The 27072-nt window shown below is 47.3% G+C and overlaps 1 long non-coding RNA gene across 1 annotated transcript; it reads right to left on the bottom strand.

The window, feature by feature from the left end:
• Nucleotides 1-18480: 18480 nt before the first annotated feature.
• On the bottom strand, nucleotides 18481-24584 carry LOC144374185 (uncharacterized). The gene is made up of 2 exons (XR_013433658.1): nucleotides 24185-24584; nucleotides 18481-21187 (listed from the first exon to the last, which is right to left on the bottom strand). It is a non-coding gene; the product is annotated as an uncharacterized LOC144374185 (long non-coding RNA).
• Between the last annotated feature and the right edge of the window lie 2488 nt (nucleotides 24585-27072).

Genomic DNA, 27072 nt, shown 5'->3' with positions numbered 1-27072 from the left:
GAAGGACTGTTACAGAGAGCAGAGTTTGGAGATTGGTTTGCAAAAGGATCTAACAGAGAGTAGAGTTTGTACACTGAGATGCAGAATAACTGTTACAGAGAGTTGAGTTTTAAGGCTGACCTGCAGAAGGACAATTGCAGAGAGTAGAGTTTGAAGACTGAGGTGCAGAAGGACTGTTAAAGAGAGCAGAGGTTTGAGACTTAGGTGCAGAAGGACTGATACAGAATGCAGAGTTTTGAGACTGGGTATCAGAAGGACCATTACAGAGAGCAGAGTTTGGCGACTGAGGTGCTGAAAAAACTTTGAAGATAGCAGAGGTTGGACACTGGGGTGCAGAAGGATCTTATAGAGAGCAGAGGTTGGAGACTGGGATGCAGAAGGAATGTTGTAGAGAGCAGACGTTAGAGACTGGGGTGTCAAAGGATTGTTGCAGAGAGCAGTTGTTAAAGACTGGGTTGCAGAAGGACTGTTGCAGAGAGCAAGGTTAGAGACTGAGGTGCAGAAGGACCGTTACAGAGAGCAGAGATTGGAGACTGGGGTACAAAAGGACTTTTACAGAGAGCAGAGATTGGAGATTGGGGAGCAGAAGGACTGTTGCAAGAACAGATGTTTAAGACAGGGTTGCAGAAGGACAATTGCAGAGAGCAGAGGTTTGAGACTGAGGCGCAGAAAGATTGTAACAGAGAGCAGAGTTTGGAGACTGTGGTGCAGAAGAACTGTTACAGAGAGTAGAGTTTGGAGACTGGGGTACAGAAGCATATTACAAGGAGCAGAGTTTGGAGACTGGGGTGAAGAAGGACTGCTGCAGAGAGCAGAATTTGGAGACTGGGGTGCAGAAGGATTGTTACAGAGAGCAGAGGTTGTATACTGGGGTGCAGAAGGACTTGTGCATAGAGCAGAAGTTGGAGATTTTGGTGCAGAAGGAACTGTTGCAGAGAGCAGAGGTTGGAGACTTAGGTGCAGAAGGACTGTTATACAGAGCAGAGGATTAAGACAGAAGTGCAGAAGAAATGATTCAAAAAGCAGAGTTTGAAGACTGGGGTATAGGAGGACCATTAGAGAGAGCATAGTTTGGAGTCTTTAGTACAGAAGGACTCTTACAAAGAGCAGAGGTTGGAGACTGGGGTGCAGAAGGACTGTTGATGAGAGTAGATTGTGGAGAATGGGGTCCAGAAAAACTGTAGCAGAGAGCAGACGTTGGAGACTAAGGTGAAGAAGGACAGTTACACAGAGCAGAGGTTAAAGACTGGAGTGCAGAAGGACTGATACAGAAAGCAGAGTTTGGAGATTCGGGTGCAGAAGTATCCTTACAGAGAGCAGAGTTTCGAGAATGTAGTACAGAAGGACTCTTACAGAGAGCAGAGTTTGGAGACTGGGGTGGAGAATGACTGTTGCAAATAGCAGATGTTGGAGACTGGGGTGCAGAAGGAATGTTGCAGAGAGCAGAGGATAGAGACTAAGGTGCACAAGGACTGTTGCAGAGAGCAGAGGTTGCAGACTGAGTTGCAGAAGGACTCTTACAGATGGCAGAGTTTGGAGAAGGTGATGCAAAACGACTTATATAGAAAGCAGAGGTTGGATACTAGGGTGAATAAGGAACCTTACTGAGAACAGAGGTTTGAGACTTCGGTACAGAAGGACTGGTACCGAGAGAAGAGGTAGGAGACTGGGGTGCAGAAGAACTGATGTAGAGAACAGAGGTTGAAGACTGGGGTGCAGACGGACCGTTTGGTCGAGCAGAGTATGGAGACTGGGGTATAGAAGGTTACTGTTGCAGAGAGCAGAGGTTGGAGACTGAAGTGTAGAAGGACTGTTGCAGAGATCAGACGTTGGAGACTGGGGTGCAGAAGGATTTTTTGGGCGAGCAGAGTATGGAAACTGTGGTGTAGAAGGACTGTTACAGAGAGCAGAGGTTGGAGACTGGGGTGCAGAAGGACTTATAGAGAAAGCAGATGTTGGTGACTGGCGTGCAGAAGGACCGTTACAGAGAGCAGATGTTGGAGAATCTGGTATAAAAGGACTGTTACAGAGTGCATAGGTTGGAGACTGGGGTGCAGAAGACAGTATCAGAAAACAGAGGTTACAGAATGGGGTGCAGAAGGACCCTTGCAGATAACAGAGGTTGTAGACTGAGGTGCAGAATTATTGTTACAGAGAGCAGAGTTTGGAGACTAGGTTGCAGAAGAACTGTTACAGTGAGCAGCGGTTGGAGACTGGTGTGCAGAAGGATCTCACAGAGAGCAGAGGTTGGAGACTGGATTGCAGAAGGACTGTTGTAGTGAGCAGATGTTGGAGACTGGGGTGCAGAAGCATCCTTGCAGAAAGTAGAGGTTGGAGACTGTTCTGCAGAAGGCCTCTTACAGAGAGCAGAGGTTTGTGACTGTAGTGCAGAAGGTATGTTACAGAGAGCACAGTTTGGAGACTGGGGTGCAGAAGGACTGTCACAGAGAGCAGAGTTTGCACACTGGGTTTCAGAATGGTCTTACAGAGAGATGAGGTTGGAGACTGAGGTATAGAAGGACTGTTACAGAGAGCAGAGGTTAAAGACTGGGGTGCAGAAAGATTATTGCAGAGAGCAGAGTTTTCAGACTGAGGTACAATAGAACTGTTGCAGAGAACAGATGTTGTAGACTGGGTTGCACAAGGACTGTTGCAGCGAGCAGAGTTTAGAGACAGGGGTGCAGATGGACTGATTGAAAGATCAGAGTTTGGAGTCTGGGGTGCAGAAGGCCTTTTAAAAAGAGCAGAGTTTGGAGACTGGATTACAGAAGGATCTTACAGAGTGCAGATTTGGAGACTGAGGTGCAGAAACACTGTTAATTAGAGTAGAGGTTAAAAACAGAGGTGCAGTAGGACCGTTGTAGAGAGCAGAGGTTGGATACTGAGGTGCAGAAGGATTGTTACAGAGAGCAGAGGATAGAGACTGGGATGCAGAAGGACTGTTGCAGAGAGCAGAGGTTTTACACTGGGATTTAGAAGGACTGTTGCAGAGAGTAGAGGTTGGAGACTACGGTGCAGAAGGACAGTTACACATAGCACAGGTTGGAGACTGGGGCTCAGAAGGACTGATACAGAAAACAGAGGTTGGAGACTCGGGTGCAGAAGTACCCTTACAGGGAGCAGAAGTTGAAAAATGCAGTACAGAAGGACTATAACAGAGAGCAGAGTTTGGAGACTGGCTTGGAGAACGACTGTTGCAGAGAGCAGATGTTGGAGACAGGGGTGAAAAAGTATTGTTGCACAGAGCAGAGGATGGAGAGTGTGGTGCAGAAGGACTGTTGCAGAGAGCAGACGTTGCAGACTGAGTTGCAGAATGACTGTTACAGAGGGCAGAGTTAGGAGATTATGGTACAAAACGACTGATACAGAAAGCAGATGTTGGGTACTGGGTGCATAAGGACCCTAACGGAGAACAGAGTTTGCAGACTGCGGTACAGAAGGACTGTTACAAAGAGCAGAGATTAGAGACTGGGGTGCAGAAGAACTGATGTAGAGAAGAAATGTTGGAGACTCGGGTGCAAAATTATCCTTGGGGCAAGCAGAGAATGGAGACTGCAGTGTAGAAGGACTGTTGCAGAGAGAAGAGTTTTTAGACTGGGGTGCAGAAGGATCGTTGGGGCGAGCAGAGTATGGAGACTGGGGTGTAGAAGGACTGTTGCAGAGAGCAGAGGTTGAAGATTGGGGTGTCGAAGGACTGTTGCAGAGAGCAGAGGTTGAAGACTGGGGTGTCGAAGGACTGTTTCAGAGAGCAGATGTTGGAGACTTGGGTGCAGAAGGACTGTTGCATAGAGCAGAGATTGGAGAATGAGGTACAGAAGGAATTTTACAGAGAGTAGAGGTTGGAGACTGGGGGTCAGATTGATTATTGCAGAGAGCAGAGTTTTCAGACTGAGGTACAGAAGAACTGTTGCAGAGAGCAGATGTTGGAGACTGGGGTTCACAAGGACTGTTTCAGCGAGCAGATGTTTGAGACTGCGGTGCCAAAGGATCTTTGCAGAAAGCAGAGGTTGGAGACTGAGGTGCAGAAGGACTGATAGAGAAAGCAGATGTTGGTTACTGGGGTGCAGAAGGCCCGTTACAAAGAGCAGAGGTTGGAGAATCCGGTACAGAAGGACTGTTACAGAGAGCAGATTCTGGAGACTGGTGTGCAGAAGACTGTGGCAGAGAGCAGAGGTTAGAGACTGAGGTGCAGAATTATTGTTACAGAGAGCAGAGTCTGGAGACTGGGTTGGAGAAGTACTGTTAAAGTGAGCAACGGTTAGAGATTGGTGTGCAGAAGGATCTTGCAGAGAGCAGAGGTTGGAAACTGGGCTGCAGAAAGACTGTTGTAGAGAGCAGATGTTGGAGACTGGGGTCCAGAAGGATCGCTGGGGCGAGAAGAGTATAGAGACTGGGGTGTAGATGGACTGTTGCAGAGAGCAGAGGTTGGAGTCTGGGGTGTAGACGGACTGTTTCAGAGGGCAGATGTTGGAGACGTGTGTGCAGAAGGACTGTTTTGTAGAGCAGAGATTGGAGACTGAGGTACATAAGGACTGTTACAAAGAGCAGAGTTTGGAGACTGGGGTGAAGATGGATTATTGCAGAGAGCAGAATTTTCACACTGAGGTACAGAAGAACTTTTGCAGAGATTGGAGACTGGGGTTCACAAGGAATGTTGCAGAGAGCAGAGGTTGGAGACTGGTGTGCAGAAGGATCTTTGCAGAGAGCAGAGGTTGGAGAATGAGGTGCAAAAGGATCATTGCAGAAAGCATAAGTTGGATACTGGGGTGCAGAAGGAATGTTTTAGAGAGCAGTATTTGGAGACTTGGGTGCATAAGGACTGTTGCAGAAAGCACAGGTTGAAGACTGAGGTGCAGAAAGAGTGTTACATTGAGCAGAGGTTGGAGACTGGGGTGCAGAAGAACTGATAGAGAAAGTAGATGTTGGAGACTGGGGTGCAGAAGGACCATTACAGAGGGCAATGGTTGGAGAATCCTGTACAGAAGGACAGTTACAGCGAGCAGAGTTTGGAGACTGGTGTGCAGAAAGATCTTACAGAGAGCAGATGTTGGAGACTGGAGTGCAAAAAAAACTGTTTTAGAGAGCAGAGGTTGGAGACTAGGGTGCAGAATATCGTTGCAGAGAGTAGAAGTTGGAGACTAAGGTTCTGAAGGCCTCTTACAGAGAGCAGAGTTTGGAGAATGGGATACAGAAGGCCTATTACACAGAGCAGAGTTAAGAAACTGAGTGCAGAAGGACTGTTATGGACAGCAGAGTTTGAATACTGGGTTTCCGAAGGGTCTTACAGAGAGCATAGTTTGTAGACTGAGGTACAGAAGGACTGTTACTAAGAGCAGAGGTTGGAGACTGGATCCAGAATGATTATTGCAGAGAGCAGAGATTTCAGACTGAGGTACACAAGAACTGTTGCAGAGAGCAGATGTTTTAGACTGGGTTACACAAGGACTGTTACAGCGAGCACAGGTATGAGACTGGGCTGCAGAAGGATCGCTGCAGAGAGCAGAGGTTGGAGACTGGGGTGTAGATGGACTGACACAGAGAGCAGAGTTTGGAGACTGGGGTGCAGAAGGCCTGTTACACAGAGCAGAGTTTCGAGACTGGGGTGATGAAGGACTGTTACAGAGAGCATAGTTTGGAGACTGGGTTGCAGAAGGATCTCACAGAGAGCAGAGGTTGGAGACTGAAGTGCAGAAGAACTGTTACAGAGAGTGGAGGTAGGAGACTTAGGTTCAGAAGGACAGTTGCAGAGAGCAGAGGTTGGAGACTGAGGTGCAGAAGGATTGTTACAGAGAGCAGAGGTTGGAGACTGGGGTGCAGAAAGACTGTTGCCGAGAGCAGAGGTTGTAGACTGGGATGTAGATGGAGTGTTGCAGAGAGTAGACGTTGGAGATTGGGGTCCAGAAAAACTGTATCAGAGAGCAGACTTAAAGACTAAGGTGCAGAAGTACAGTTACAAGAGCAGAGGTTGGAGATTGGGGTGCAGAAGGACTGACACAGAAAGCAGAGGTTCTAGACTCAGGTGCAGAAGTACCCTTAGAGAGAGCAGAGGTTGGAGAATGCAGTAAAGAAGAACTGTTACAGAGAGCAGAAATTGGAGACTGGGGTGGAGAATGACTGTTGAAAAGAGCAGATGTTGGAGACTGCGGTGCAAAAGGACTGCTGCAGAGAGCAGAAGATGGAGAGGAAGGTGAAGAAGCACTGTTGCAGAGACCAGAGGTTGCAGACTGAGTTGCAGAGGACTAATGTAGGGAACAGCTATTGGATCCTGGGGTACAGAAGTGTTGTTTAGGCGAGCAGAGTATGAAGACTAGGGTGAAGAAGGACTTTTGCAGAGAGCAGATGTTGGAGACTAAGGTGCAGAAGTAGAGTTACACAGAGCACAGTTTAGAGACTGGGGTGCAGAAAGACTGATAGATAAAGCAGAGGTTGGAGACTCGGGTACAGAAGTATCTTTACCTAGAGTAGAGTTTGGAGAATGCACTACAGATTAACTGTAACAGAGAGCAGAGGTTGGAGACTGGGGTGGAGAATGACTGTTGCAGAGAGAATATGTCAGAGACTGGGGTGCAAAAGGACTGTTGCAGAGAGTAGAGCATGGAGACTGGCGTGCAGAAGGACTGTTGCAGAGAGCAGAGGATGCAGGTGAGTTGCAGAAGAACTGTTAGTGAGGGAAGAGTTTGGAGAAGGTGGTGCAAAACGACTGATACAGAAAGCAGAGGTTGGATACTCGGGTGCATAAGGACCCTTACAGAGAACAGAGGTTGGAGATGGGGGTACAGAAGGACTGTTACAGAGAGCCGAGGTTGGAGACTGGGGTGCAGAAGAACTGATGTAGAGAACAGAGTTTGGAGACTGGGGTGCAGAAGGATCGTTTGGGCGAGCAGAGTATTGAGACTAGGTTGTAGAAGGACTGTTGCAGAGAGCAGAGGTTGGAGACTGGGATGGAGAAGGACTGTTTCAGAGAGAAGACGTTGGAGACTGGGGTGCAGAAGGATCGTTGGGGCGAGCAGAGTATGGAGACTGGGGTATAGAAGGACTGTTGCAGAGAGCAGAGTTTTCAGACTGAGGTACAGAAGAACTGTTACAGGAAGCAGATGTTGGAGACGGGGGTTCACAAGGACTGTTGCAGCTAGCAGAGTTTTCAGACTGGGGTGCAGAAGGATCGTTGCAGACAGCAGAGGTTCAAGACTGAGGTACAGGAGAACTGTTACAGAGAGCAGAGATTGGAGACTGGGGTGGAGAATGACTGTTGAAGAGAGCAGATGTTGAAGACTGGGGTGCAAAACGACTGCTGCAGAGAGCAGAAGATGGAGAGTGGGCTCTTCTGATCGTTGCAGAGAGCAGATGTTGGAAACTGAGGTACAGAATGATCGTTGCTGAGAACAGAGGTTCAAGACTGGGGTGCAGAAGGATCTGTACAGAGAGCAGAGTTCGGAGACTGGGGTACAGAAAAACTTTTCAGAGAGCACATGTTGGAGAATGGGGTGCAGAAGGAATGTTGTGGAGAGAAGAGGTTGGAGTTTTGAGTGCAGAAGGACTGTTGCAGAAAGCAGACGTTGGAGACTGGGGTGCAGATGGATTGATACAGAGAGCAGAGTTTGGAGACTGGAATGCATAAGACCTGTTACAAATAGCACAATTAGGAGACTGGGGTGATGAAGGACTGCTACAGAGAGTAGAGTTTGGAGACTGGGTTGCAGAAGGATCTTACAGAGAGCAGAGAATGGAGACTGAGGTGTAGACGCACTGTTACAGAGAGTAGAGGTTGGAGACTGAGGTGCAGAAGGACCGTTGCAGAGAGCAGAGGTTGGAGAATGAGGTGCAGTAGGATTGTTACAGAGAGCAGAGGTTTGAGACAGGGGTGCAGAAGGACTTATGCACAGAGTAGAGGTTTTAGACTGGGATGTACAAGGACTATTGCAGAGAATAGAGGTTTGAGATTGGGGTCCAGAAAGATTGTAGCAGAGAGCAGAGGTTGGAGACTAAGGTGCAGAAGGACAGTTACAAAAAGCAGAGATTGGAGACTGGATTGCTGAAGGACTGACACAGAAAGCAGAGGTTGGAGACTCTGGTGCCGAAGTACCCTTAGAGAGACCAGAGGTTGCAGAATGCAGTACAGAAGGACTGTTACAGAGAGCAAAGTTTGGAGACTGGGGTGCAGAATGACTGTTGCAGAGAGCAGATGTTGGAGACTGGGGTGCAAAAGGACTGTTGCAGAGAGCAGAGGTTGCAGACTGAGTTGCAGAAGGACCGTCACAGAGGTCAGAGTTTTGAGACTGTGGTTCAATAGGACTGAAAGAGAAAGCAGAGGTTGCATACTGAGGTGCATAAGGACCCTTACAGAGAACAGAGGTTGGAGACATTGGTACAGAAGGACTGTTAGAGAGAGCAGAGGTTGGAGTCTGCATTGCATAAGAACCAATGTAGAGAACAGAGTTTGGAGACTGGGGTGCAGAAGGACCGTTGGGGCGATCAGAGTATGGAGACTTGGGTGTAGAAGGACTGTTGAAGAGAGCAGTGATTGGAGACTGAGTTAAAAAAGGACTGTTACAGAGAGCAGAATTTTGAGACTGGGGTGCAGATGGATTATTGCAGAGAGCAGAGTTAGGAGACTGAGGTGCAGGTGGACTGTTACAGAGAGCAGAGGTTGGAGACTGAGGTGTAGAAGTAGTGTTAGAAAGAGCAGAGTTTGGAGACTGAGGTGCAGAAGGACTGTTACAGAAAGCAGATGTTGGAAATTGGGGTGCAGAAGGACCGTTACAAAGACCAGAGTTTGGAGACTGCGGTATAGAAAAACTATTACAGGGAGCACAGGTTGGAGACTAGGGTGTAGAAGGAAAGTTACAGAGAGCACAGGTTAAAGACTGAGGTGCAGATAGATAGACACAGAGAGCAGAGTTTTGAGACTGGTGTTCAGAAGGACTGATAAAGAAAGCAAAGTTTGGAGACTGGGTTGCCGAAGGACTGTTACAGAGAGCAGATATTGGAGACTGGGGAGCAGAAGGACTGTTGCAAAGGACAGAGGTTGGAGACTGGGGTGCTGCAGGACACATGCAGAAAGCAGAGGTTAAAGACTGTTTTGGAGAAGGAATGTTACAAAGAGCAGAATTTGGAAACTGGATTGCAGATTGATCTTACAGAGAGCAGACTTTGGAGACTGTGGTGAAGAAGGACTCTTCCAGAGAGTAGAGGTTGGAGACTGGGGTCCAGAAAGATTGTTGCAGAAAGCAGAGTTTGAGGACTGGGGTGCAGAAGTATGGTTGCAGAGAGCAGAGGTTGGAGACTTGGGTGCAGAAGGACTGTTGCAGAGAGCAGAAGTTGGAGACTGGAGTGCAAAAGGACTGTTAAAGAGAGTAGAGGTAGGAGACTGAGGTGCAGAAGGACTGTTTCAGAGAGAAGACGTTGGAGATTTGGCTTCAGAAGGACTGTTGCAGAGAGCAGAGTTTGGAGACTGTGCTGCAACTCTCTGCAACTGTGCAGAGAACATGTTGGAGACTATGCTGCAGAAGGAATGTAGCAGAGAGCATATGTTGGAGACTGGGATGTAGAAGGACTGTTACAGAGAGCAGAGTTTGGAGACTGGGGTTCAGATGGATCTTACAGAGAGCAGAGTTTGGAGACTGGGGTTCAAAAGGACTGTTGCAGAGAGCAGAGGTTGGAGACTGGGGGGAGAATAATCGTTGCAGGGAGAAAAGGTTGGAGAATGGGGTGCAGAAGGCCTGTTTCAGAGAGCAGAGTTTGGAGACTGGCTTGCAGAAGTTCTGTTACATAGAGCAGAGTTTGGAGACTGTTGTGTAGAAGGACTGTTACAGAGTGCAGAGTTTAAAGACTGGGTTGTAGAAGGATCTTACAAAGAGCAGAGTTATGAGGATAAGGTGCAAAAGACTGTTACAGAAAGCAGAAGTAGGAGACTGGGGTGCAGAAGGGTCTTGCAGAATGCAGAGTTTTAAGACTGAGGGGCAAAAGGACTTCTGCAGAGAGTAGATATTGGAGACTGGGGTGCAGAAGGACTGTTGAAGACAGCATAGGTTGGAGACTTTGGTGAAGAAGGATCGTAGCAGAGAGCAGAGGTTAGAGACTGGTGTGCAGAAGCACTGTTACAAAGAGAAGAGTTTGGAGACTGGGTTGCAGAAGAATCTTAGAGAGAGCAGAGGTTGCAGACTGAGGTGCAGAAGGAATTTACAGAGAGTAGAGGTTGGAGACTGATTTGTAGAAGGACCTTGCAGAGAACAGAGTTTGGAGACTGAGGTGCAGAATGATTGTTACAGAGATAGAGGTTGGAGACTCTGGTGCAGAAGGACTCTGCAGAGATCAGACGTTGGAGACTGGGGTCCAGAGGGATCATTGCAGGAAGCAGAGTTTGGAAACTGGAATGAGAAGTACTGTTGCAGAAAGCAGATGTTGGAGACTGCGGTTCAGAAGGACTGTTGCAGAGAGCAGAGTTTGGAGAATGTGGTGCAGATGGACTGTTTAAGAGAGCAATGGTTAGAGACTGAGGTTCAGAAAGACTGTTACAGAGAGTAGAGGTTGGAGACTGGGGTGCAGAAGGACTGTTACAAAGATCAGAGGTTGGAGAGTGGGGTTCAGATTAATCTTACAGAGCCAGAGGTTTGAGAGTGTGGTGCAAAAGGACTGTTGCAGAGAGAAGAGGTTGGAGACTGGTATAGAGAAGAATCATTGCAGAGAGAAGATTTTGGAGACTCGGTGCAGAATGCCTGTTATAGAGAGCAGATTTTTGAGACTGGTTGCAAAAGTCCTGTTACAGAGAGCAGAGGTTAAAGACTGTTGTGCAGAAGGACGGTTACATAGTGCAGAGTTTAAAGACAGGTTTACAGAAGTATTTTACAAAGAGCAGAGTTGGGAGAATGAGGTGCAGAAGGACTGTTACAGGCAGCAGAGGTAGGAGACTGGGGTACAGAAAGTTCATTGAAGACAGTAGAGTTTTCAGACTGAGGTGTGGAAGGACTGTTGCAGAGAGCAGTTTTTGGAGACTGGGGTGCAGAAGGACTGTTGCAGAGAGCGGAGGTTGGAGACTGGGGTTAAGAGGGATGGTTGTAGAGAGAAGAGTTTGGAGACTCGTGTGAAGAAGGGCTGTTACAGAGAGAGGATTTTGGAGACTGGGGTGAAGAAGGACTGTTGCAGAGAGCAGAGGTTTGAGACTGAGGTACGGAAGTCCTGTTACAGAGAGCAGAGGTTGGAGCTTGGATGCAGAAGGACTCTTGCAGAGAACAGAGTTTGGATACTGGGGTGAAGATGGATCTTAAATAGTGCAGAATTTGGAGACTGAGGTGCAGAAGGACTGTTGCAGAGATCAGAGGTAGTAGACTGGGGTGCAGTAGGATCATTGCAGAGAGCAGAGGTTGCAGAGTGGGGTGCAGAAGGATCGTTGCACAGTGTAGATTTTGGAGACTGGGGTGCAGAAGGCCTGCTACAGAGAGAAGAGTTTGGAGACTGGCGTGCAGAAGGCCTGTTATAGAGATGAGAGTTTTGAGACTGGGGAGCAGAAGGCCTGTTATAGAGAGCAGAGTTTGGAGACTGGGTTGCTAAAGAATCTTACAGAGAGCAGAGTTTGGAGACTACGTGCAGGTGGATTGTTACAGAGAGCAGTGTTTGGAGACTGGGGTACAGAAGGATCTTGAAGAGAGCAGAGGTGTCAGACTGAGGTGTAGAAGGACTGTTACAGAGAGCCGAGTTTGGAGACTGAGGTGCAGAAGGACTGTTATAGAAAGAAGTGGTTGGAAATTGGGGTGCAGAAGGACTGTAACAGAGACCACAGTTTGGAGACTGCGGTATAGAAAAACTGTAACAGAGAGCAGAGTTTGGAGACTGAGGTGTAGAATAATAGATACAGAGAGCAGAGTTTTGAGACTGGGTTTTAGAAGGATCTACAGAGAGCAGAGGTTGGAGAGTGAAGTGCAGAAGAACTGTAACAGAGAGTAGAGGTTGGAGACTGAGGTGCAGAAGGACCGTTGCAGAGAACAGAGTTTGGAGACTGAAGTGCAGAAGGATTGTTACAGAGAGCAGAGTTTGGAGACTGGGCTACTGAAGGACTGTTGCAGAGAGCAGAGGTTGGAGACTGGGGTGCAGAATGACTGTTGCAGAGAGCAGAGGATGGGACTGGTCTGCAAAATAAGTGTTGCAGAGAGCAGATGTTGGAGACTGCATTGCAGAAGGCCTCTTAGAGAGAGCATAAGTTGGATACTGGGGTGCAGAAGAACTGTTGCAGAGAGCAGAGGTCTGTGACTGAAGTGCAAAATTTTGTTACATAGAGTAGAGGTTGGACACTGGGGTGCAGAATTATAGTTGCAATAAGCAGAGCTTGGAATCAGGGGTGCAGAAGGATCTTATAGAGAGCAGAAGTTGGAGACTGAGTTGCAGAAAGACTGTTGCAGAGATCAGAGGTTGGAGACTGTGTTGAAGTAGGATCATTGCAGAGAGCAGTGGTTGGAGACTGCGGTGCAGAAGACCTGCTACAGAGAGCAGAGTTTTGAGACTGCTGTGCAGAAGGCCTGTTACACAGAGGAGAGGTTGGATACTGGGGTGCAGAAGGACTGTTATAGAGAGCAGAGTTTGGAGACTGAGTTCCTGAAGAATCTTACAGAGAACAGAGTTCGGCGACTGAGGTGCAGGTGGACTGTTACAGAGAGCAGTGGTTGGAGACTGGGGTGCAGAATTTTCGTGCAGAGAGAAGAGGTGTCAGACTGAGGTGCAGATGGACTGTTACAGAGAGCAGATTTTGGAGACTGAGGTGTAGAAGGACTGTTACAGAGAGCAGAGTTTGGAGACTGAGGTGCAGATGGACTGTTACACAAAAAAGTGGTTGGAAATTGGGGTGAAATAAAACATAAGAAAGACCAGAGTTTGGAGACTGCGGTATAGAAAAACTGTAACAGAGAGTAGAGGTTGGAGACTGAGGTGCAGAAGGATAGATACAGAGAGCAGAGGTTTGAGACTGGGGTTCAGAAGGACTGATACAGAAAGCAGAGTTTGAAGACTGGGGTGCAGAAGGACCGTTCCGGAAAGCAGATGTTGGAGACTGGGTAGCAGAAGGACTTTTGCAGAGGACAGAGGTTGGAGACTGGGGTGTTTCAGGACATTTGTAAAAAGCAGAGGTTAAAGAATGGGGTGGAGAAGAAATGTTACAGAGAGCAGAGTTTGGATACTGGAGTACAGAAGGATCTTACAGAGAGCAGAGGTTGGATACTTTGGTGCAGAAGGACTGTTGATGAGAGCAGAGTTTGGAGACTGGGGTGGAGAAGGACTGTTGCAGAGAGCAGAGGTTGGAAGCTGGGATGCAGAAGGATTGTTGCAGAGATCAGAGTTTGGAGACTGGAGTGCAGAAGGACTGTTGCAAGAGCAGAGTTTGGAGGCTGAGGTGCAGAAGGATAGACATAGATAACAGAGGTTGGAGACTGGGGTTCAGAAAGACTAATACAGAAAGCAGAGTTTGGAGACTGATGTGTAGAAGGACTGTTACAGAGATTAGAGTTTGGAGACTCAGGTGCAGAAGGACTGTTACAGAGAGCAAATATTGGAGACTGTGGTGGAGAAGAATCATTGCAGAGAGAAGAGTTTGGAGACTGTTGTGCAGAAGGACTGTTACAGAGTGCAGAGTTTAAAGACTTGGTTTCAAAAGGATCTTACAGAGAGCAATGTTTGGAGACTGAGGTGTAGAAGGACTGTTAGAGAGAGCAGAGGTAGGAGATTGAGGTGCAGAAGGACTGTTACAGAGAGCAAAGTTTAGATACAGGGGTGCAGAAGCACCTTACAGAGAGCAGAATTTTGAGACTGAGGTGAAGAAGGACTGTTGCAGAGATCAGAGGTTGGAGAGTGGGGTGCAGTTGGATCATTGCAGAGAGCTGATGTTGGAGACTGAGGCGCCGAAGGATCGTTGCAGCTAGTAGATTTTGGAGATTGGTGTGCAGAAGGCCTGCTACAGAGAGAAGAGTTGGGAGACTGGCTTGCAGAAGGCCTGTTACAGAGAGGAAAGGTTGGAGACTGAGGTGCAGGTGGACTGTACTAGAGAGCAGTGTTTGGAGACTGGGGTGCAGAAGGATCGTACAGAGAGCAGAGGTTTGAGACTGAGGGGCGGTTGGACTGTTACACAGAGCAGAGGTTGGAGGCTGAGGTGTAGAAGGACTGTTACAGAGAGGAGAGTTTGGAGACTCAGGTGGAGAAGGACTGTTATACAGAGCAGTGTTTGGTGACTGGGTTCCTGAAGGGTCTTACTGAGAGCAGAGGTTGAAGACTGAGGTGCAGGTGGACTGTTACAGAGAGCAGAGGTTTGAGACTGAGGTGTAGAAGGACTGTTACAGAGACGATAGTTTGGAGACTCAGGTGCAGAAGGACTGTTACAGAAAGCAGAGTTTCGAAATTGGGCTGCAGAAGGACCATTACAGAGAGCAGAGGTTGAAGAATGCGGTATAGGTCTGTTACCGAGAGCAGAGGTTGGAGACTGTGGTGCAAAAGGACACTTACATTGAGCACAGGTTGGAGACTGAGGTGCAGAAGGGTAGATACAGAGAACAGAGTTTGGAGACTGGGGTTCAGACAGACTGATACAGATAGCAGAGATGAAGACTGGGGTGTAGAAGGATCGTTACAAAGAGCAGAAGTTGGAGACTGCGGTACAGAAGGACTGTTACAGAGAGCAGATCTCGGAGTTTGGGGAGCAGGGAAACTGTTGCAGAAGACAGAGTTTGGAGACTGGGGTGGAGAAGGAATGTTATAGAGATTAGAGTTTGGAAACTGGGGTGCAGAAGGATCTTACAGAGAGCAGAGGCTGGAGATTGATGTGCAGTTGGATTCTCACAGAGAGCAGAGTTTGGAGACTGTGGTGCAGAAGTACTGTTGAAGAGATCAGATGTTGGTAACTAGGGTGCAGACGGACTGTTGCAAAGAGCAGAGGTTGGAGACTGGGGTGCAGAAGGACTGTTGCAGAGAGCAGAGTTTGGACACTGTGGTGCAGAAGGACTGTTGCAGAGAGCAGACGTTGGATACTGGGGTTAAGAAGGATCATTGCAGAGAGCAGAGTTTTGATACTGGTGTGCAGAAAGACTGTTAGAGAGAGTAGAGTTTGGAGACTTGGTTTTAGAAGGATGCTACAGAGAGCAGAGGTTGGAGACTGAAGTGCAGAAGGACTGTTGCACAGAGTAGAGTTTGGAGACTGAGGTGCAGAAGTACCCTTGCAGAGAACAGAGTTTGGAGACTGAAGTGCAGAAGAAATGCTACAGAGAGCAGAGTTTGGAGACTGTGGTGCAGAAAAACTGTTGCAGAGAGCAGAGGTTGGAGGCTGAGTTCCAGAAGGACTGTTGCAGAGCGCAGAGGTTGGAGACTGGGGTGCAGAAGGACTGTTGCAGAGAGCAGAGTTTGGAGACTGTGGTGCACAAGGACTGTTGCAGAGAGCAGAGGTTGGAGACTGAGGTGCAGAAGTCTTGTTACATAAAGCAGAGGTTGGAGACTGAGGTGCAGAAGTCCTGTTACATAAAGCAGAGGTTGGAGACTGTGGTGCAGAGGGATAGTTGCAAGGAGCAGAGCTTGGAGACAGGGGTGCAGAAAAATCTTACAGAGAGCAGAATTAGAGACTGAGGTACAGAAGGACTGTTACAGAGAGCAGAGTATGGAGACTGGTTTACTGAAGGATCTTACGAAGATAAGATGTTGGAGACTGAGGTGCAGAAGGTCTGTTACAAAGAGCAGAGGTTGGAGACTGAGGTGTAGAAGCACTGTTGCAGAGAGCAGAGTTTGGAGACTCAGGTGCAGAAGGACTGTTACAAAGTGTAGAGTTTGGAAATTTGGGTGCAGAAGGACCGTTAAAGAGAGCAGAGTTTGTAGACTGCAGTATAGAAAAACTGTACAGAAAGCAGAGGTTGGAGACTGGGGTGTAGAAGAAATGATACAGAGAGCACAGGTTGGAGACAAAGGTACAGAAGGATAGATACAGAGAGCAGAGACTAGAGTTCAGAAGGACTGATACAGAAAGCAGAGTTTGGAGACTGGGGTGAAAGAAGACCGTTATGGAGAACAGAGGTTGTAGACTGCGGTACAGAAGGACTGTTACAGAGAGCAGATGTTGGAGACTGGGCAGCAGAAGGACTGTTTCAGAGGACAGAGGTTGGAGACTGGGGTGCCGCTTTACACCTGCAGAAAGCAGAGTTTAAAAACTGGGGTGGAAAATGAATGTTACAGAGAGCAGAGTTTGGAAACTGGAGTGCAGAAGGATGTTACAGAGACAAGATTTTGGAGACTGTGGTGCAGAAGGACTGTTACAGAGAGCAGAGGTTGGAGACTGGGGTCCAGAAGGATCGTAGCAGAGAGCAGAGTTTGGAGACTGGGGTGCAGAAGGCGTGTTGCAGAGAGCAGAGGTTGGAGACTGGGGTGCAGAAGGACTGTTGCGGAGAACAGAAGTTGGAGACAGGGGTGCAGAAGGGCCGTTGCAGAGAGATGAGGTTGGAGACTGAGGGGCTGAAGGCCTGTTACAGAGAGCAGAGTTTGGACACTTGGTTGCAGAAGACCTGTTACAGAGAGCAGAGTTTGGAGACTTGGGTGCAGAAGGATTGTTATAGATAGCACAGTTTGGAGACTGGGGTGTAGAAGAATCGATGCAGAGAGCAGAGCTTTCAGACTGATTCTTAGAAGGACTGTTACAGAGAGGAGAGGTTTGAGTTTGAGGTCCAGAAGGACTGTTATAAAAAGCAGAGTTTGGTAATTGGGGTGCAGATGGACCGTTACAAAGAGAAAAGGTTGGAGACTGCGATACAAAAGGACTATTACAGAGTGCAGAGGTTGGAGACTGGGTAGAAGAAGGATCCTTGCAGAGAGCAGATGTTGGAGACTGGGGTGCAGAAGGACTTTTAGAGAGAGCAGAGGATGGAGATTGGGGATCAGAAGAACTGTTACAGAGATCAGAGGATGGAGACTGGTGCTGAAGGCCTGTTACAGAGAGCAGAGTTTGGAGATAAGGTTCAGAAGGATAGCTACAGAGAGCAGAGGTTGGACACTGATGTGCAGAAGGACTGTTACAGAGAGCAGTGTTTGGAGACTGGGATGCAGAAAAATCTTTTCCTTGATCAGAGGTTGGAGACTGAGGTGCAGAAGGATTGCTACTGAGAGCAGAGTTTGGAGACCTGGGTCCAGTAGGATAGTTACAGAAAGCACAGGTTGGAGACTGTTCTGCAGAAGAAATGTTGCAGAGAGCAGAGGTTGGAGACTGGGGTGCAGAAGGACTCTAGCAGAGAGCAGAGTTGGAGACTGTGGTGTAGAAGGACTGTTGCAGAGAGCAGACGTTGGAGACTGGGATGCAGAAAGATCGTTTCAGAGAGCAGATGTTTGAGACTGGCATATAGAAGGACTTTTGCAGAGAGCAGAGGTTGGACACTGGGGTGCAGAAGGACTGATACAGAGAACAGAGGTTTTAGATTGGGGTGCAGAATAACTGATACGGAAAGTAGAGTTTAGAGACTTTGTAATGGACCCCTTTCCCGCAAGAAAGACGCAACTCGGGAATCCTCTTTCAGCAGTTTATTCAGGCCCTTGATATTTCTTCTACTGATCCCTCTGAATCCCCTCCCAGCCTTAATATAGCATCTCAAGCCCCAATGCGAAACTCTCACGTGGAACTTTCTCATAGGGTGCTGAAAAGCCATGTGCCAACTCTCCCAAATAAGGAGTTGTTTTTCACAAACCACAGAGGAGCCAGCGCCATCTTGTAATAGCGACCATAATCTGCATAAGCAGCAGAGGCGGCTCACCACAGTTCCCCCTTTCGGTTTTCTTAAAACAATACAGGCGAGAGTAGAGGTCCTATCCCACTGTGCTGAATGGCTGCATTGCATGGCTCAGTCCTAAAGAGGCGCCTTCCCCAGATCTACTCCATATCAGCCGACGCCTTTTTTCCTGGGGCGGGGCGTGGACATGTCAAACACGCATGCAATAGGACATGCTCTCCTTGAGGTCCCGGTCCACTGCGGGATCACTCAAGTGCAGTGCCTTGCCTCGCATCCTGTATCGTGACGATGGTGAACAAAAGGGGGTAGCTGGGACTACCTCTGTAGGACAACCACAATTAAGTTAGCGACACCCTGAGAGAAAGGCACGGGCTTTAAAGCCATAGCTAAAGACCAGTGTGGAAACCCTTCTGCGTGCAATGGCAACAAGACCTGCAGAGTGCAAGGGCTTTCCAGCACTAGAAGAAAGACAAAAGAAGGACATGTCGAACCCAGTGCAATGTTAGAATAACTTGGGGTGCAACGACCATGTCAAAGGCACTAGTGTGAAAACCCATCTGCGTGCAATGGTAGCAAGACCAGCAGAGTGCAAGGGCTTTCCAACACTAAAAGAATAAAGAGGAAAGACATTTCAATCCCAGTGCAATGTTATAATAACTTGGGGTGCAATGACCATGTCAAAGATTTACTGTTTAAGATGCACAAGCCAGACTGTCACGACCCCCTTGCCCGCAAGGAAGACGCGACTCAGGAATCTTCTTTCAGCAGTTTATTCAGGCCCTTGATATTCTTCTAATGATTCTTCTACTACCCGGAATAATAATTGGATGCCCCTCCCAGCCTTAATAAAGCACCTCGAACCCCAATGCAAAGCTGCCACGTGTACCCTTCTCACAGGGTGCTAGAAAATGACATGCCAACTTTCTCTGATAAGGAGCTGGGAACACGCCAACTCTCTTTGATATGGAGTTGTCCTTCACAGACCACAACGGAGCCAGCGCCATCATGTAATGGCAACCACAGTCCGCAGGAACGGCTCACCACAGCTCCCCCTTTTTGTTTCACTAAGACAATACAGGCGAGAGTAGAGGTCCTATCCCACTGTGCAAAAGTGGCTGCATAGTATGGGCCAGCCCCAGGGGGCGCCTTCCCCAGACCTGACACCATATCAGCCGACGCCTTTTTTCGTGGGGCGGGGCGGAGACACGTCAAACCCGCATGCAATAGGACATGCTCCCCTTGAGGTCCCTCTTCTCAATGGATCACTCAAGTGCAGTGCCTTGCCTCGCATCCTGTATCGTGACGATGGTGAGTAAGAGGGAATAGCTGAGGTTGAACTGTGGCCATGCAGAGGTACAACTACAAACAAGTTGGCAGCACCCTGAAAGAAAGGCACGGACTTTAAAGTGATAGATAAAGACCAGTGTGGAAACCCTTCTGCGTGCAATGGCAACAAGACCCGCAGAGTGCAAGGGCTTTCCAGCACTAAGAGAAAGACAAAAGAAGGACATGTCGTACCCAGTGCAATGTTATAATAACTTGGGGTGCAACGACCATGTCAAAGGCACTAGTGTAGAAACCCATCTGCATGCAATGGTAGCAAGACCGGCAGAGTGCAAGGGCTTTCTGACACTAAGAGAATAACGAGGAAAGACATGTCAATCCCAGTGCAATGTTATAATAACTTGGGGTGCAATGACCATGTCAAAAGTTTAGTGCTTAAGATGCGCAAGCCAGACCTGTGGCGAGTTGCCAGTTTCTAAAGCAGCAAGAGCTTGTATGATCATAGCCTTATCTTGAGCACTACGAGCCTTAAGGCGACAGAGAAACCACAAACAGAGGAACATACCAAAACAACACAGTGCACCAAAAATGCCTACTCCCACCCACTCTTTAAAAAAGGAAAAGGCAGAAGATATCCAATTGGTGAATTGACCCAGAGTCACGGGATCGACACGGGTACTATTCAAGACAGCTATCTGGGTTAGTTGAGACTGGATCATGTCTTCCGCTTCCATGGACCAATTTCCGGCCAGATATCCACCAATGATGTGGGAAGCATTCCTGGAATCATTAAATCTGACAGAGGTTATACATAAATGTGCACGTTGGTCAATGCAGCCTAAAAGTACTAGGTCAGCCAATTCTTCTACCTGAGCTTGAAGAAAATCTATTCTTTGGTTGGTAGCTAAAATCCCCGACAAAATATGTTGATTAATCGCATTTTGCGATTCAAGTATAGTGGACGTTTGTTGAACAACTTGATTAATAGTGGCAGCAGTTTGTACTCTCTGCGGACTCTAAGTAGCTCTACAATAGGAAATTTATCTGGATCCGCAGTGACTGGGATTGGGACAAAAGTTGGAATTTTCATAATTACTGCTACAGTCCAAGAACCATTCCAACACTCAGATAAGAAACAGGTAATAATAGAACAATCCAGCATCCCCGATGAGGTGTGATTAGCTAAAAGGAACAGGAACGGGGATTGGATACAGACCATTGCAGGAGGCAATGTGGCATAATGCAACAGAGAGTTGAACGAAACAGATGTAAGCCTATTACCTCGTTCACTCTCCTTAGTAGTGCCAGAAACATTAGCCAGCCAACTTTTGGCTCCTAGTAATTGAGCCAATGCGGAAATATCGGCTGAAGCCCCCTTCTCATTGGAAATTAGCCATTGAAACCAGGACCAACCTGTTCCTGTAGAGGAGTTGGCATTGTTGTTAAAGTTATAAACATATCTCTTCAGAGGGGGGGAAAAGGAGAAACCTTTAGCAACTTGATGTTTCTCCCAAGAATGATCCTGACAAGGCGTAAATGTCGGGGGAAAACCAAAATTAGGGGTACAGTAGGGAGAGGCCTTGAAATGAGTGGCATAGCAAGTACTATTAGAAGAAGGAGGCATTGGGATTAATACCTCGGAGATAATAGCTAAAGTAGTTATGTTTAAAACAGAGCTAGTTGCGGGGGTCCCTGAGCCTGATTGCTTCCCTGAAACTACTTGGCTCAATACAGCACTGAGAATACACCCTGAGACTTGACTGGACCGCAATGGGTCCTCCCAGTTAGTCAAATTTTTAGTCTTAAGGCTAATACAATTAGTGTTCCCAAGACTGAAACAAAAAACTCCTGTGAGATTAACTTGAGACTGATTAAAAATATTTTCCATGTCCCCTCTAGGAGAGGTACAAGGAGCAGACATCTCACATGAGGTAGAAAAAAGAGTGGGGAGGACACTAGAATTACTATGAACTGGCATTGGCATTGGCCATGCCCGTGCCACTGCCCACCACTGCATTGGTGCCATCTGTACCGTTGGCACCAGCATCAGAGCCAGAGCACTCATCAGAATGAAGCTCCTCATCATGGGACTGTTGTGGCACCTCCTGCTGCTGGTTAGTAGATCTCGAGACTCTTCTTGTCAGGCGTTCAGGGATCCACAGCGGCTCCGTGCGATCCTGGGGAAAAACACATACAGATCCTCGTGCCCATGTCAGCACGGGGTCAGGGCCGTTCCATTGGCCCGTAAGAACATCCTTCCACTTAACATAGCCAGTCACAGAGGGCTGAGGGGACACATGTCTATCGGCCGCAGAGCGGCCATGAATATCCAAATTCAAAAAATTAATGGTAAAAAGAGCTAAGGACAGGCGTTCTTTAGGAGTGTGGTCAACTCCTATTCCCCCTTTTTGTTTTTCTAAGGTTTCTTTTAAGGTGCGGTGGGCACGTTCAACAATGCCTTGCCCTTGAGGATTGTAAGGCAACCCATGAGCAAGTTGTACTCCCATAGCAGAACAAAAGGATGTAAACTGTCTGCCAGTATAAGCAGGTCCATTATCAGTCTTAAGGGATGCAGGTGCACCCCATGCTGCCCATGCCTCTAAGCAATGAGTAATAACATTACGTGCCTTTTCTCCCGATAAAGCAGAAGCATGAATAATTCCAGAGTATGTGTCAATAGAAACATGTACATATTTGAGGTTACCAAAGTCAGGCACGTGAGTTACGTCCATCTGCCAGGCAACCAATGGCTTCAATCCTCGTGGGTTTACACCATAAGTAGGAGGATGAAGAAATGTGACACAATGGGGACATTGTAATACTATCTGACGAGCATCTGCTCTGGAGATGGAAAAACGTCTGCGCAGTGTCATAGCATTGACATGAAAGTTGTGGTGAAACAATTTAGCTTCTTCTAAGGAGGAGGCCAAGCATACCAACTGGCTTCTAGTTGCCGAGTCAGCACAGGCATTACCCTGTGATAACGGGCCAGGAAGAGAGGTGTGAGCCCGAATGTGCATTGGATAGAAGGGGGCAGTACGGCTACGGATAAGCTGTTGAAGCTGATTAAAGTAAGCAGACACAGCATGGGTGTCACTAATAGCTCCTACAGCCTCCAAAATTTTGAGCGCCTGCACCACATAGATGGAGTCCGAAATGAGATTGAAAGGAAAAGAACACTGTTTAAAAACTTCAATGACAATTTGTAGTTCTACCCATTGTGGATTTCCAGGAGCAAATTGATGCTGGACAGGAGGAGAGTCATTAATCACATAAGCTCCCATTCCAGACTTAGAGCCATCAGTAAAAATGTTAACAGCCCCCGGAATTGGAGTGGGTGAAGTTACTTTAGGGAAAATGATAGGATGCTCTTTAACAAAATGGAGTAATGGATGAGAAGGGTAATGATTATCAATATCCCCTTGAAACGAACAACATAGAATGGCCCAGTTGTCCAGAGTAGCACACAAAACATTAATTTGAGCTTTAGAATAGGGTATGATAAGAGAAGAAGGTGCTTGTCCAAAAAATTGAATGCTCTGTTGAATCCCTCTAAGTGCTAACGCTGCAACAGCATCAGGATAGTATTCTAAAGATTTTCCTGGGGATACATGTGGGTGAATCCATAGTAAAGGCCCATCTTGCCACAGTACTCCAGTAGGCTGCCGCATAGTGGCAAGCACACATAACTGGAAAGGTTTATCACTCTGGAGCCTGCATAGAGTAGCATGTTGTATAGCTTCTTCTACTTTTATAAGGGCCGCTCTGGCCTCTTTAGTGAGGGTACGAGGGGAAGTAAGATCTGGATCACCCTTAAGAATAGCATACAAAGGCTGGAGCACGATATTAGGAATATGTAAATAACCTCTTATCCAATTAATATCTCCCAACAGTTTTTGAAAATCATTTAAAGTTTGGAGATCTTGAGTTCTTATAGTAACTTTTTGTGGTTTTAACATGTCATATTTAATCGTCGCTCCCAAATACTGAATAGAATCCCCTGTTTGAACCTTCTCAGGTGCAATACGTAATCCATACTGAGCTAACAACTTCACCAAGTCTTTATAGGCCTCATAAACTGACTGTTGTAATTTGGCTGCCAATAATACATCATCCATATAATGAATAATCTTAATGGAAGGATATTGTTGTCTGAGAGGTGCGAGTGCCTTCCCTACATACATCTGGCAAATCGTAGGACTGTTAGACATTCCCTGTGGTAAAACAACCCACTCAAACCTTTGATCTGGTTCCTCGTGATTACACGAGGGAAGGGTGAAGGCAAAACGCTGTGAGTCCTTAGGATGCAAAGGAATAGAAAAGAAACAGTCTTTAATGTCAATAGCAATGATATGCCAGCCCTGAGAAACAGAGGAAAGCAGCGGCAGCCCGAAACACCCCCGCCATACGGAGGCGGATCGGGAGGCCGCCCGTTCTTGAGCCCTTGCTTATCTCTGTTCCCTGTACCTAAACTCCCTAGCTGCCGAGACAGCGTCTCCAGCTCCTCCTCTTCATTATCTTCTACCTCTGACCCACTTTCGCATGGGGGCGTGCGCAGCACACTGAGATCTGGATACAGTCTCCTCCCGTTCTCCACGCCCCGCACACTCCCCTCTTCCTGAGACACTTCGCTCTCTGTTGTTTCTGATTTTTCTTCATGCAATTGTTCTAAAACCTCCTGCCCTTTAACAAGCGCTTCTTGGCATCTGCCATCCGTAAGACAACTACGGACCATCTTCCAGAGGGGTATCACCCCGCCCTCTAGCATGCCCTGCTCACGAGCAAAGTCAAGGTCTTTGCCTAATTTATCCCAGCTGGGTGTAGTGAGGCTGCCTGAAAATGCAAACCACGGTGCAGCTGTATCTACCCTCTGTAAAAATTTCTCTAAGGTACTGCGTTTCACCTCCAGTCCCTTGGAACGTAAAAGGCCATCGAGGACTAGAAGGAGTGGACTTGAAGTCACAGCACCCATAACGCAACACAAGAAAACACAGAAATCGAAAGTGAAAGTACACAAAACAAAACGAACATACACAGAAAACAAAACAAAAATACAGAGTGCAATTGCTATGAGATGTAACGCCCTCTCTTTTTACAGAGGAGCAGGTACCTTTTAATGCTCCCTCTTTATGTATAGAGGAGCCTCCGCTTTTTAACAGCGGGTCCCACCTTACCTGGGACTTACCGGCGCGCCTCCCTGACTGCTGAAAGTTCTGGTTCCTGGGTGTTTCTTTGTTTCTTTTCTCCCGGGTCTCGGCACCACTTGTCACGACCCCCTTGCCCGCAAGGAAGACGCGACTCAGGAATCTTCTTTCAGCAGTTTATTCAGGCCCTTGATATTCTTCTAATGATTCTTCTACTACCCGGAATAATAATTGGATGCCTCTCCCAGCCTTAATAAAGCACCTCGAACCCCAATGCAAAGCTGCCACGTGTACCCTTCTCACAGGGTGCTAGAAAATGACATGCCAACTTTCTCTGATAAGGAGCTGGGAACACGCCAACTCTCTTTGATATGGAGTTGTCCTTCACAGACCACAACGGAGCCAGCGCCATCATGTAATGGCAACCACAGTCCGCAGGAACGGCTCACCACACCAGACTTGAGGTGAGTTGCCATTTTCTAAAGCTGCAAGAGCTTGTATGATCATAGCCTTATCGTGAGCACTGCGGGCCTTGAGACGACAGAGAAACCACAAACAGGAACATACCGAAGCAACACATTGCACCAAAAATGCCTACTCCCACCGACTCTTTAAAAAAAAAAAGGCAGAAGATATCAAATCGGTGAATTAACCCAAGTTCCGGGATCAACATGGGTACTATTCAAGACAGCTATCTGAGTCAGTTGAGACTGGATCATGTCTTCTGCCGCCATGGACCAATTCCTGGCCAAATAGTCACCGATGATGTGGGAAGCATTCCTGGAATCATTAAATCATGAACCGGCATTGGCATTGGCCATGCCCGTGCCACTGCCCACCACTGCATTTGTGTCGTCTGTGCCATCGGCACCAGCACCAGAGCCAGAGCACTTAGAAGAATGAAGATCCTCATCACAGAATTGCTGTGGTAACTCTTGTTGCTGGTTGGTTGATGTTAAGACGCTTCTTGTCAGGCGTTCAGGGACCCACAACGGTTCCGTGCGATCCTGGGGAAAAACACATACAGATCCTCATGCCCATGTCAGCATGGGGTCGGGGCCATTCCATTGGCCCGTAAGAACATCCTTCCACTTAACATAGCCAATCACAGAAGGCTGAGGGGACACATGTCTATCGGCCGCAGAGCGACCATGAATATCCAAATTCAAAAAATTAATGGTAAAGAGAGCTAAGGACAGGCGTTCTTTAGGAGTGTGCTCAGCTCCTATTCCACCTTTTTGTTTTTGCAAAGTTTTCTTTAAGGTGCGATGAGCACGCTCAACAACGCCTTGTCTTTGAGGATTATAAGGTAGACCATGAGTAAGGTGTACTCCCATAGTAGAACAAAAAGATGTAAATTGCCTGTCAGTATAAGCAGGTCCATTATCAGTCTTAAGGGATGCAAGTGCACCCCATGCTGCCCATGCCTCTAGGCAATGAGTAACAGCATTATGTTTCTCTTCTCCCAATAAAGCAGAAGCATAAATAATTCCAGAGCATGTATCAACAGAAACATGTACATACTTAAGGTTACCAAAGTCAGGTATGTGTGTCACATCCATTTGCCAGACAACCAATGGCTTTAACCCCCGTGGGTTCACTCCATAAGTAGGGGGATGAAGAAACGTGACACAATGGGGACATTGTAATACTATTTGACGAGCATCCACTCTTGAAATGGAAAAACGCCTGCGCAGCGTCAATGCATTAACATGGAAATTCTGGTGAAACAATTTAGCCCCCTCTAAGGAGGAGGCCAAGCAGATCAACTGACCTCTAGTGGCTGAGTCCGCACAGGCATTACCCTGTGATAACGGACCAGGAAGAGAGGTGTGAGCCCGGATGTGCATTGGATAAAAATGAGCAGTGCGGCTATAGATAAGCTGTTGAAGCTGATTAAAGTAAGCAGATACATTATGGGCATCACCAATAGCTCCCACGGCCTCCAGGACTTTTAGTGCTTGTACCACATAGATGGAGTCCAAAATGAGATTAAAAGGAAAAGAACACTGCTTAAAAACCTCAATAACAATTTGTAGTTCTACCCATTGTGGATTTCCAGGAGCAAATTGATGCTGGACAGGGAGAGAATCACTACCCATTGTGGATTTCCAGGAGCAAATTGATGTTGGACAGGGAGAGAATCATTAATTACATAAGCTCCCATTCCAGACTTGGAACCATCAGTAAAGATGTTAACAGCCCCCGGAATTGGACTAGATGAAGTTACTTTAGGGAAAATGATGGGATGTTCCTGAACAAAATGGAGTAATGGATGAGAAGGGTAATGATTATCAATATTTCCTTGAAACGAGCAACATAGAATAGCCCAGTTGTCTAGATTAGCACATTAATTTGAGCTTTAGTGTAGGGTATAATAAGAGAAGAAGGTGATTTTCCGAAAAATTGAATGCTTTGTTGAATCCCTTTAAGTGCCAACGCTGCAACAGCATCAGGATAATATTCTAAGGATTTTCCCGGGGATACATGTGGGTGGATCCATAGTAAAGGCCCATCTTGCCACAGTACTCCAGTAGGCTGCTGCATAGTGGCAAGTACACATAACTGGAAAGGTTTATCACTCTGGAGCCTGCATAGAGTAGCATGCTGTATGGCTTCTTCTACTTTTATAAGGGCCGCTCTAGCTTCTTTGGTGAGGCTACAAGGGAAAGAAAGATCTGGATCACCCTTAAGAGTAGTATACAAAGGCTGGAGCACAATATTAGGAATATGTAAATATCCTCTTATCCAATTAATATCTCCCAGCAGTTTTTGAAAATCATTTAGAGTGCGGAGATCCTGAGTTCTTATGGTAATTTTTTGTGGTTTTAATTTGTCATACCCAATTGTCGCTCCCAAATACTTAATAGAATCCCCCATTTGAACCTTTTCAGGTGCAATATGCAGTCCATATTGAG

Source organism: Ictidomys tridecemlineatus, unplaced genomic scaffold (assembly GCF_052094955.1).
Source record: "Ictidomys tridecemlineatus isolate mIctTri1 unplaced genomic scaffold, mIctTri1.hap1 Scaffold_606, whole genome shotgun sequence".
NCBI classification, from domain to species: Eukaryota; Metazoa; Chordata; class Mammalia; order Rodentia; family Sciuridae; genus Ictidomys; species Ictidomys tridecemlineatus.
This window is presented reverse-complemented; position numbering and strand designations above follow the sequence as displayed.